At 37.3% G+C, this 12,682-nt stretch overlaps 1 protein-coding gene across 5 annotated transcripts in view; it reads right to left on the reverse strand.

Annotated features, from left to right (window-relative positions):
• Nalcn (sodium leak channel, non-selective) overlaps positions 1 to 12,682 on the reverse strand; it is a 307,060-nt gene that overhangs the window by 114,316 nt on the left and 180,062 nt on the right. The gene's annotated exons all lie outside the window — the stretch shown is intronic.

Consider the following 12,682-nt stretch of genomic DNA (forward strand, 5'->3'; position numbering starts at 1 on the left):
CCCCTGTTAATTAGAATAGGCTCACCTGAGAGTTGGCATTGTTCTAAACTAGGTCTTCTCCCAGTTCACTCCAAGTTTAGTTCTTTTCTGTGACTTTGCTGATGAAAAGCTATGGCTCAGAGGAAGTAACATTTTCCTGTAGCCACATCCACATTCCGAGGTATTCCCCAAAGGAACACCTCCCAACCATAAGAGATGCTTCACAGTTCCAGTGGTAGGCATTTGAATATGCCTTGTTCCATGTCTGGATTCACCTGGATTTCCTGTCTCCCCAGAAAACATAAACACACATCCAAAAGGTGGGGAAAAGTTCCTTAATGCTCTTAAACAATTTCTTAGAAAACACGTTCTTACATGTACATTCACTGTCTTTGAGCTGTATACATATACAGCTACCTCAGACTCCTACTCTGTTATTATTTAGGAAAGGTTTTTCTAAGGACCTGATACCAATGGAAGGAGTTACAGAGAAAAAGTGTGGAGCAGAGTGTGAAGGAATGACAATCCAGAGACTGCTCCACCTGGGGATCCATCCCATATACAGTGACAAAACCCAGATACAATTGTGGATGCCAACAAGTGCTTACTGACAGGAGCCTGTTGTAGCTGCCTCCTGAGAGGCTCTACCAGTGTCCGACTAATACAGAGGTGGATTTGTCAACCATTGGACTGAGCACAGGGTCCCCGATGGAGGAGCTAGAGAAAGGACCCAAGGAGCTGAAGGTATTTGCAGCCCCATAGGAGAAACAATATGAACTAACCAGTACCTCCAGAGTTCCCAGGGAATAAACCACCAACAAAGGAGTACACATGGAGGGACCCATGGCTCCAGCCACATATGTAGCAGAGGATGGCTTTGTGGGACATCAATGAGAGGAGAGGACCTTGGTCTCATGAAGGCTTGATGCCCCAGTGTAGGAGGATGCCAGGGCAGGGAAGCCAGAGTGGGTGGGTTGATGAGCAGGGGGAGGGGGAAGGGGATAGGAGGTTTCTGGAGGGGAAACCAAGAAAGGGGATAACATTTGAAATGTAAATAAAGAAAATATCTAATAATAAAATAATGCAAATAACAACCAAGGACCTCAGGCTCCCAACCTGGTATAGGGATGGGGATTAACCTAGGAATCCTGTTTCAAGTTGTAAAATGACTTGTCCTAGAAATTGGCAGCTGTCTCTTGCTCTCTGGATACCTACAACCAACCCCAGCCTTGAAAGTCACCAGGTAAGGTTTATATGAACTATATTCATCAAATATCACTGTTGAATCATTTTGAAATTTGTCTATTTCTATAACTGGAATATGTATGTGGTGTTGTGCCTACTAGGTCACCTGAATTCCAACCATGGCTTAGGCTCAATGCTTCTTCAAGAATAAAACTGTTTTTGTTTTTTTTGTTTTGTTTTGTTTTTTCTACCACCTTTATGGAGAGGTTGGCAGCTTAGCAGATTTAATTATTTCGCTAGCACTGTCCAGATGGAGAGTATTAAGGTTCAGTGATGTTATTGTTATCCTATTAGATTGATTACAATTTGTTGAACAGTTCAGGGGAGTCCAGGAATGTATCAGACAAAGTGTAGTTGGGACCCAAATGCAATATTGTTCAGAGTGGCGTTTACAACTGAATTCAGCAGGTACAGTTAATACCTACATAGGTGAAAACACTGTGGTTCAGGAGAGGCCTGAGTTCAGAACAGGTGCTATTCTTTACTTATTCTGGAGCTATCACTAGCCCATAAACTTTACTGTTCAGTTATTTGCTATGGCTATAATATTATTAGGTCAACAAAGCATAGTTACTATTTCCCCCATTTAAATCTCTACCAAAAAAAAAATTAGATGAATGACCAAGATTAAAAATACATAAATATATGGAAATAAACTCTCTTGGTTTTTCTAAGAGTAAATTTGGTGAGATAATAGTCTTTTCATTTCTGTTGATGGAGGAAAATGTAGCATTTTTCTATCAATGCAACTCAATTCTAGGGGTCTGTTATGTTAGAATGCATGCTTTATTTCTTCAGGAGTTGTCTAAGGTCAAATATAGTCATGCCACCTGGTATCTGGTCCATTGCCTATACAAGATATTCTCCATCTCTTATGGGGAGTAATGGGGATGCTTATTTGCAGAAATGGGGGAACCTGGGTTTTTGATCTGTAGTATAGCCATTACCTCAGCTCCTGCTGAATTTTAGTTCTGAGTGATATTTTCTGTGTGGTTTCTCAGAGCTTCTGAGGCAAAATGCATACACTTGGTGCCTTCCACGTGGACATTTATTCTATCACTATCCTAGAGGACAGAGATCTGAAGGGTAGCTGTCAACAGGAGCATGTCTTCCAGTGCTTCTCTGAAAGGATCTTTCCTTTCCTCTTGCAGCTTCTGATGCCCGTAGGCTGTCACTTGTTTGTTTCTTAGACCATTAATTTCCAATTTCATCTCATAAGAGCTCTTCTTTCTCCTCTTTTCTCATCCTTTTCAGTTTCTCCTCACTATAGTAATAATTAATAAGGGAATAATAATACTAATTATTAAATATTATTATTATTTACTGAATTTGAGATCCACTCAGATAATTCAGGAGGATTTTATCCAACACCCTTAATTTAATCATATCTGCAAAGGTCCCATTTTTCAAAAATTTGAGAGCTTTTGTTTTTATTTCTTTTTGTCCGGGGTATGTACTTCAAATATTTCAAACTAGCTTATTAGTACATGAACTAATCAGTAGGTTGTACAGTTTGATAGGAACTGATCATCGAGCACACTGACTCTTAACTCTCGGGACAGTTTAGAAACTCTGCCATTCTTGGGGAAACAAGGGAGACTTGTTCTTTGAGAGTGTCCTAGAACTTGTCTCTATCTTTACTTCCTAGGTATGATTCTAACACTGCCCATCTGTAGTTGGTCCATGTTTGACCCTTAACAATCCCAACATCAAGTTCAGGCAAAATGTGCAGTCAGGCCTTGGTTATCCTAACACACTGATGGATATCTCTTGCTTTTCAAGGCAACACTCCTCTTCTTTCCTCTGTCCCAAAGAATGTCCTTTAACTCCTGAAATAACTCATGCTGAAGTCTAGGAAAACTGGAACAGAAGTGCACTGCGTGGCTATGCAAGACTGAGGACTGACACCAGAGACAAAAAATTATTTGCATACCATCAATGTAGTACTCTACCAGCTGAGAATGCTGGTTTCTAAAAGTCCATTGGGATAGATGGGCAAAGGGGATCTTAGTTAACATTATGAGGCAATGATGAGGACCCCAAGGATGTGTTCAAAGGTGTTGAAATACCAAGGTGACTTTAACAGGAAAGGAATGTGACAAAACCATTCCAGGAGTCTGAGGAGCATGCTTATTCTGGAGGAGCTTCCTCCAGGATATTTCTTTACAAGGATGCTGGGAAGAAGGGAGTAGAGTCTGGGTTGAGGCTGGCAATCCCACAAGTGAGTGGCACAGGCTGAAGTCAGGGAATGCAGAGGGAGGTTATCACTACCATGAAGTGACAGTCATAGTTTCTTCTCTATTTGAATTTTTCTTTCAAAAGTGTTTTGTTATTACTTATTATTGTGTTTAATATATCTAATGCACATGGTTCTGGCTGAGAGTCCAGTATGACAAAAGGACTTTAGATAGCAAATGTTATCTTGCTTGAAAAATAAAGATTACATTTCATATGTTCTTATGTTAGAGAAAAAGTTACCCTCAGAACAGAAGAGCCAAGATATAAGGGGGGTGGGGATTCTTTCTCCTTATAGATCAAAAGCTGATTTTAGTGTGGATAAGAGGAGGCAAGTCTGACCCAGCAAAAGCTTTGGGTTTCCCAGGAAAACGATTGACAAGACTTAGCAGTAGAAAATCCCAAACATACAACATTGAGAGCGATGTTAGGAGAGATTGTGAGCAACAAAGTCAAGAAAGTGAAAGAAAGTCAAAGTTTGTTTTAAGTTATCATGAAGCTTAATTTCATTCATCAAAGATCTGGGAACATTTAGGTATCAGTTCAATTAACATAAACTGTTGGTAAAGGGAAAAAACTAGTGAACAGCAGAAAGGAAGCTAGTGTCATGTGAAGAAGAGGCTTCTCCTGAAGCCTCAGTTTTGTCTCTATGTAGGATTTTGTTCCTGATCTAGAGGTCTAATTCTGGTCACTCAGGATGAGAAATGAGGAACGTCTGGATTGGGGATGGTCTCTTTGGAACAGAGACTGAAAGTTCAGGAAACCAAGATGAGCCCGCAGCTGATTGCAAGGAAGTGAGAATTGCTTTATGGTTCTTTTCTCAGACTCTAATAAGGTGACAATAACCACTGGGATGAAAAAAATTGAAGTGAGGAGAAGCTGGCAGCTTGCTTTCCATCATGTTTAATTTACCTTGTCAATAATACACCATTTTCCTATAAGCCCAGGGTGGAAACAGAAGGAGGGAACACGCTGGCCTGGGTGTCAGCTACTTACCAAAACAAAGAATTGGAAGTAATGGGAATGCATGATAGGTCCTAATTCTAAAAGCAAGAGCATTGCTAGGTTCTTGGAATTTCTGTTTCCTTTACCTTTCAGAAAGATGATGTACTGCTCCTTAACAACTAGGGTCCATCACATCCGCATCTCAGCTAATGTCTTTCTTTCAATGTCCACTTACTAAGCTTGTTAAACATACTATGTTAAGTGTTTTCCATAGATGTTAGTTAGATGTGGCATGTAGGACTGTATAAAACTGTTCATTGATAAAATAAGATTTTTTTTTTTTATGGGGACTTACCACCTGGAGGCACAAGGTCTTCTTTTTGTATAGAAAACATTTTATGTTTCCAAGTCTTAATTATCCAATCAACCAGCTTTATTTTGTTACTTAGAGTCATATAATACTTGCGTTTAGAACATGGTTTATAGTTTTAGAACATTTTAAAAAATAAGCCATAATAGCAGGGATACTAAGGTTCATGATGCAATATCATTTTATTTTATTTCTTGAGTTTTGCTAAAATACACATGCATTTTCATCAGAATTCTGTTTGTTTACTGGGTTCTTTAAAATCAAGAAATTCACATACGTACAAGTTTTCATTGGTTGACTGCTTTCATGCCTAAATATACCTACAGTGTTTGACTATACACCGTAGTGTCTAGGCTGCCCTGGAACAGTTGACTGGCTTAACATATACACAACTTTACTTTATGCCCTCTATAAACATAGTACAAATCATAAATTTTTATGAAAAAGCATAGAATAACATGATATTTTAAATGTTTGTTTTTTAAAAGAATTTGTATGTGTTTGGTGTTTTGCCTATGTCTTTGTACATGTAAACATGCATTCAGTAAAAAAAGGACTCCAGAAAAGGGCATTAGATCTCCTAGAACTAGAATTATAGTTATCGTGAACCATCATGTGGGAGCAAGAAGCTGAACCTGGGTTTTCTACAAGAGCAGCTACTGCTTTTAACCACAGAGCCATCATTTCTCTATTCTTGCATATTTAATTCTTTGGCTCTTTAAATTACAATGCTCATTCCAAGACATTTTTTTTTCTGACTACAGATTTAGTGTGGAAAATGGTGCATATCATGTCTTGAAGTCTGGGAAGTCTGAATTTTCTGGATGTGGGGCCTAGGAGTTAAATTGCTAATAAACACACAGATAGGGATAGAACTACAGCTAGATGAAGATGGCAATTCTGGCTATCTTCTTTTTGAAAGAAAAAGGCCTTGCAGGCTTTTCTCCTGCTAGTAGCCCCCCTCCCTCAAGCTGTGGGCCTATGAGCCCCCCCCCCTTTTTTAAACTGACCAATCCTAAATTAAAGGGAAGAAAGCCCTGTTGTAGCACTTCTTAAGACTTAAAACCTCAGCCCTTCAGTAGAGGGCAGAGGCCTTCCATCTTCCCAAATTCTCCTCTGCTTTGCAAAGGGTCTTTCACTGTGCCTTGGAATGAGTGTGTATGTCAGTGCATGCACACATGCATGCATGCACTAGTGTGCGGTGTATATGAGTATGCATATGTGAATGTGTTTTCTTACCCCTAGTTAAGTGGCTAACTTTATCTGCTCTGTCTTATAGACATATGCATAGGTGTGTACGTGTGTACATGTGTACGTGTGTGTATGTGTGTGTGTGTGTGTGTGTGTGTGTGTGTGTGTTCCAATCCCTATTTAAAACCTTCTTCACAGGCTGAATCTAACTGCTCCGTCTGAGACATTCTTTGCTGAGACCTGTTTGACTTGAGATATTTTCTGCTTTTTAATTATTTAACTGGCAAAACAAGCCTGATCAAGATCCCTAGATACTAATAGAAGGGCACCACATATTGGTGGAATCTTGAGCTTCTGGGTTTAGCCCTGTCCACATGTCTCCCAGTTGTCTGTTCTATCCCTTAGGAATCTTTCTTTTTCTCCACCTCTTTGTCCAGACATGCTCTGGGCTAGACATTTTCTATGGAATTACCTGAGCCAGTGATTTAATAGCATTTGCTATATTTGTACATTTCCTTTATAAATTCATATAGTTACTAAGTTTCATACATTTATGACAGAAAATCTTGCTTTTCTTCCATGTTCACACACTAAATTTTAGGCAGATCCAAATAAATGGTAAGAGTAGCCTTGCTTACAAGGTATTCCTCAAATACCAACAAACAAACAAACAAAACAACAACAACAACAACAACAACAAAACAAGGTATTCCTCACAGCAAGGTTTATATACCAGACTCACTTTTGGGGTAGCATGATACAGATGCCAAAATTTGCAGCTTCTTTTTAAAAGAGGCCAGGCACATTACTGAGAATGACTTGGCTGAGATGTCTGTCACAGTAGCAACATGCCCAGACTTTCTTTAAGTCTACCTTGTACCACCTTATGACCCATTCTAAACACATTTCCATAGTCTCTTTTAATTTTTCTACTTCTTTTTACTGTTTCCATATAATGTAAAGGTGGCCCTATGACTGAAATTTCACCATTAATCTCTTAATTCATTACCTATGGTGACATTTGTTGGCATTACTTATCGCTTTTTGTACATAACAGAAACACAGCAGGAAATGGATAAGCATATCCCACCCTGTGTTTGCTCTCTCCTTTTAGCATTTATAATCACTCTATCCTGAGCTTCCTGGCCATTTGTAGTATAAAACAATTTCACTTTTTATATGGGTCAAAAAAAAAAAACAGTCAAATGTAATCAGAGCAGTGTAAAGTGGGACACATTCAACACAGACACACTTTTAAATCATTTAATTTACACTTTCAAATGCACATCTCTGTTAGCAAAATATGACTATTCACAGCAAGCTGCTGCCACGACGGCAAAATCAAGAGATTGCTGTGTTAATTTCGGCACTTCAAAGGTAACGAAAAGACCATCCACAATGAAGGCTTAATTATGTTTTTTCTCCTTTCAGTATTCACACCACAGGGCTTTCTTTTGAGACAATAATAAAGGAGAAAAAAAATTAAAGGGGTGGTAAAAGAAAGTCTTTTCAACTGTTTAAATCTTCCATCATCCTTATCCCCAAATCACTAGCAAAAACTGGGTGAAAAGAGAAATTCAACAAGCATATGACAAACTGCAACCATTTTGGACAGAAATACTGAACACATACTTCCCAGAAGTGAGCATTCAAAGGAACAATAGATCATCGTGATGAATATGCTTTTGCTGTACACTGGAGCTTGATTGTCATTGTGAGCAGATAAATTGATGTCCCTAGGAGCACGCAATGTCCAGACCTGCTGCTATTCCAAAACTAGCTGCAGCCAAATTTTATTTTTTTTCCCCCTACCTTGCACACGCCTATCTCTGAGAAAGCTGGATGAGAAACTCTCTAGGTTGGTGGCACCAGTAATCAGCATAGACTAAAAGGCTAATTACGCATTAGAGTTCGTACATTTTTTTGTTAGCTTTCCTTCAAATTTGAGTTAAATTGCTTTTTGTAATATTTACTAAAGGAAACAAATACTTTAACAAGATGCTCATTTTAACATAAGCTCAAGTCCACAGACAGATCCATGAAGCACAGAGTTTATCTTATAACACATTTTATATATTACACAGGCCTGCCACACCTATGCACATGCTGCTATGTTGATCTAAAACCTATCTCTGAAAATAACCAATGGACTAATAACCATCACTAGGGTTTTGAATGGCTACATTTAAATTTTTTCACATGAGGTTGATGTGGAAGAACCAGGAAACACAGGTTTTCCGTGTGGGTACTGACCATAGAGTAAGGAACTGGGTATCATACCTTCACATCAGTCTTTGAAGGACAGGTCTTAAATGTTTGTTGATGTGTTTGTGTTCACTAGTATCAATGTCTGACTAGTCAGGAGACCTAACTAGTTTTGGTTAAGATATTTCCCATTTTATTCTTTTTATACATTATTGTAGAGATTCAGTAAAACCACGCTAAGCGAATCAGGGCAAACCCAAAAATAACTTAATACTGTAGTGACTGTTATTCCAGGAGTATTCAGATAATGAAAAATAATGGCTGACTGTGTCTTAAGCAAAGTCTCCATAAGATTGAGGGAGTGACTGGACTAGCTAAAATTTGGGGGTAATTATAAATGTTACTTTTGTTGATAGTTTAGCAACAGAGGCTGTTTTGTTTTTGTTTTTTGTTTTGTTTGTTTGTTTTTCAAGACAAGGTTTCTCTGTGTAGCCCTGGCTGTCCTGGAACTCACTCTGTAGACCAGGCTGGCCTGGAACTCAGAAATCCGCCTACCTCTGCCTCCCAAGTGCTGGGATTAAAGGCGTGTGCCACCACTGCCAGGCTTGACAGAGACTTTTTCTTTCACTAAGCTATTTCTCTCATTAAGGCATTGTTTTTAATTTTAAAAGTTCAATTATTTACTCTTTTGCCACATATCTAATAACCAGAGAAACCCACGGAAATATATTAATGCATTAAAATTCTCACATAAGTCTGTTGGAGAGAAAATGGCTTCAGTTTTATTTAATATTTACTACTTCTACACTTTAGGGTAATATGGACTAAAGATCTAAGAAAGAAAAGCAAAACATTAAACCGTAGGAATATACAGGAGAATATCTTTATGATCCCAGGAAGAGAACGTTTTAAGCATGAGTTAAAAATAAACTTAGACTATATTTTAAAAGTGATTATTTCAGCCATATTAAAATGTGTCAAAAGAAATCGGCAAATTGGAAAAAAAACAAAGAAAAGAGATTTGCAACAAATGTACTAGCTAAGGGGTTAAAATCCCAAGCACATGTCACTTCTACAAATGAAGATAGAAATGACAATCTAATTCTTAAAAAAAAAACATGGAAAGCAAGTGACTGAGTGAGGCACTGAGATGGACAATGAGCATGTAGGGAATTTTCCCCTAACAGTCACCAAAATGGAAAAATGCATGGTAAGGTAAAACAATTCTCCATTCACTCATAAAAGTATCAAAACATGTTTTTAAAAAGTATGCGCTATCAAGCATAAATGATTGTGCAAGAGCACAGGAATTCTGAACCACTATTCTTCGGAGTGTAAATAATTGTGGTCTTCCTTTAGAGCAGGGGTCTGCTACTTTTCTCATGCTGTAAATTCAGGCTTTGATCTTAAGGCAACCTCAAGGGTTTTATGGCATAACCAGGTAAAGATGCAGAAACCATTTGTGACTCATAGGCTGTACAAATCTGGATGGTAAACCAGATTTGTTATACGGCTTGGGGCATTCCTGGTCTAGAGCTACTGGGGCAAGATCTAAAGCTAGGCATAGATCCTTGAGAAAATCTCATGTGAATGCACATAATGTGCTGATGCACTGTGGCACTTAAACCTCAGCCTTTGGAAAACAAATGCAGCTGTCACTGGAGAAGAAGACTAAGAAACCAATAGACTAGTATTGACTAGCCATTTTAATGACCTAGGAATCAGCTTTACATATGTTAAGATAAAGAGACTATTAGCAATACACGTATTGCTAGAATATATACTGTAGACTATATACTGAGCTTGATAGAATCATTTCTATTAATGACATGTTAGAGAAGACCACATATACCTTTGCTTTCAGCATGGTATATGATAGTCAGGGATGGCTGCCAGTACATGTGGAACAGGGCCCTATAAACTAAAATACATTGATACTAATCTTCTAACTTTACAGGACAAAACATTTAAGAGGATTAATTAAATTTTGATATATATATATATATATATACATATGTATGTATATATATATGTATGTATGTATGTATAGTGGTAAAAATGCATTTCCTTGATTTGAAGACATTTTTGTTTTTACATTTCTATCATTCTAAAATAAGAGTCTTGCCATTGATCAAAGAATCTTCTGGAATACAAAGATAGCTAAATACACATAGGACTTTGTGAACTGCCTGCATTAGGCATTATTGTGATTACTTTCAGCTATGACTCAGTATAACCATGAAGGAAGTTAACCGATACATTAAAAGCATCATTTCTAGTGACCATTAGAAATAATCTAGGTCTCTGGATTCCAGCTTCATGCTCTTGTCTGTACCATATTTACAAAACTTCCTTTTGTTGACCCAAAGACTTTTCAATTCTTTTTTTTTTTTTTTTTTTTTTTTTTTTTTTTTTTTTTTTTTTTTTTTTTTTGACTTTTCAATTCTTGATTGCTTTATGGACTTCAAAAATTGTCAATAAGATAACAAATGACTTAAATGTTTAGTTTTTACTTAAAAAATTAAATTATAAAGAAAAATAGCAATATATGTTTCAGGTACACACATAAATCAACAGAAGAAGGGATGAAATTAAAAACAGATTCTTTTAGGGTGGTTTCCATACATTTCAAAGCCCATGAATCTTTGAATGTGTTAAAGTAATAATAATAATTAATGCAATCATTGGGGCACTTAAAATTTTTAGGTTTCCCAAGAAGACTATGTGGAAGTTTTAAGTACTGTCAATCATTTTATAAGTGATCCCTGTAGAACTTTATTTAAAAATTACTTTCCTGGGTAATGAGTATGAGGCTGGATAGTTTCTCCTGGCTTTTACCCTTCATGACTTTGACTTACTCAAATCTATGTCTGAGTCTGATAATCTACAAGGATAGCAAACAGCTGCATTATCTTAGTGAGAAAATAATTAGATTAGTCAATAGTTTTCAAGCTACTCTAGGGCCAGAGTGATTTAAAAACATGATAGATGCTTACTAAATATTAGTAAAATGCATTAGTGAGTGGATAAATGGATAACTGATGAATGAATAAATGACAGAGATATAAATGTGCTAGAAGAAAGGGTGCAGAAAATCCTAGAAACAAGGCACACATCCTAGCACAGCTATACATCAGATCTGGAAGCCAGTCCCCATACCTACTGTCCAGCACTCTTAGGTCTTGTGAATACACATTTAGAGTAAACTCATGTAAACAATGTCAAGTCTATTTCTATATGATTCTGGCATTTGAATCCATGACTTTCCACTACTTAATCAAGCAACTTTGTTTTGGTGGACATGGAGTTTTGAAAGCCTTTGTCTACAGTAGAGCCTACTTCTAAGTTATCGCACATAATTTCTCAAGTGCTTATACAATTCATAAGCATTTAGAATTGGAAGGACATTAGAAGTTGTAAGTAGTTTGTTTTATTTGAGTGAGTCTTTTCTTGAGGTCAAGCTTTATTTTGACATGCTCTATGACAACTTTCAACTTCATTATCTAAGGGAGGAACAAAGCAGGCATAAGACTTCAGCTTTTAAGACCAGCTAGAGATGGGAATATTCTGACCACCATTCATTTATAGAGTGGTATTGAGCAAATACCTAAACTCCCCTGAGCCTCAACTTCATTATCAACTACTTGATAAGATCTCCTTGTCTGATTGTTCAAAAGATCAAAACTAATACCATAAAGCCTTTGCCACATGGTAAATAGTGGTAGTAAGTTTTATTTTATTCATCCTCTCCCAAAAGGAGGATACATATGGGTCCCTGACTTGTAAGTGTTATCATAGTGTTAGCGAATAATATTAAACAGGAATAAGTAAATGATGTAGAAGTGCACATTTTGCCACAGAAAGGCACGGGGATTACTTCTTCAGTGTAGTAGAGGCATTATTTCATAGGCCCCTTTCTAGGGTTTTGTTTATCTTCTGTGATTGAAGCGAACAATCTGTATGACTGACAGAAACCAATCTTTCCTGAATTTTGGCATTCTGTTTTCTTGCCTTACAGAATAGTTTCAGGTGTGCATGTTCTCTTCTCTCCTGTGCTTTGTTGAACTATTCACAGTACAGAAACACTGTGGATTTCTAATTAACTGACAGTACCTAGAGGTCTCCAGCTGCTGTCCCTGTTTAATTATAGCTGTGAAGATGATGTAGTGAAATTAAAGAGAAGATTGCTGCATGCTAAAAAAATACAGCAATAATGTAGTTCAAGTGTGATTTCTGGATATGACTGTGTGAGTGTGGAGGGTTGTTAAATTGATGTGTGGCTATGGGATTTACATTTTGCTTTGTTCTGTATTCCCTTACACAAACAGACATACCTGATTGAAATTATGAGGTTCTCATTTAACAAACCAGAAACATGATCATCAAGAAGTATTTGATTTATAGCACTTAGAAGGAAGAGATCTCATCCAATGGGATGGTTTTGCAGTTTTCTATTGACTCTTGCTTTTAAATTGACAATACAGCCGGGCGGTGGTGGCGCACACCTTTAAT

This window comes from Mastomys coucha, unplaced genomic scaffold (genome assembly GCF_008632895.1).
Source record: "Mastomys coucha isolate ucsf_1 unplaced genomic scaffold, UCSF_Mcou_1 pScaffold9, whole genome shotgun sequence".
Lineage (NCBI taxonomy): Eukaryota > Metazoa > Chordata > Mammalia > Rodentia > Muridae > Mastomys > Mastomys coucha.